We start from the raw sequence: 447 nt of genomic DNA on the forward strand, positions 1-447 counted from the left end.
TCTAATTTGACCCATTCATCATTTAGGAGTGTGTTGTTTAATCTCTATGCATTCATGTGGTGATTAGGGCTTCTTCCTGTGTTGATTGTAAGAATGCATGGAATTATTTCAATCTTTTTGTATTTGTTGAAGTTTGTTTTAAAATGTTCCCCCACGTGAATAGGCTGTAAGAAAACATGTCCACAAAACCAGCCCTTTAAAGAATACTTCAAGCAATACAAAGAATGAGGTATGGGAAACAGAAACTAAATGAAGCTATATTTGTAGAAACACAAAATTAGACTAAGAATTCAAACAGTAATCAAAATGATGGCAACCAATACACAGCTTTAAATATGAATGGACTGAACCACCAGTGAAGAGACACAACATGCTAGTTGAATGGATTAAGAAACAAAACCCAGAGAGGGTGGGTTCAGACCTACTTCAGTGTAGCAGGCTTGGATC

This window comes from Nannospalax galili, unplaced genomic scaffold (assembly GCF_000622305.1).
Source record: "Nannospalax galili isolate Female #2095 unplaced genomic scaffold, S.galili_v1.0 scaffold185, whole genome shotgun sequence".
In the NCBI taxonomy this organism is placed as follows: Eukaryota; Metazoa; Chordata; class Mammalia; order Rodentia; family Spalacidae; genus Nannospalax; species Nannospalax galili.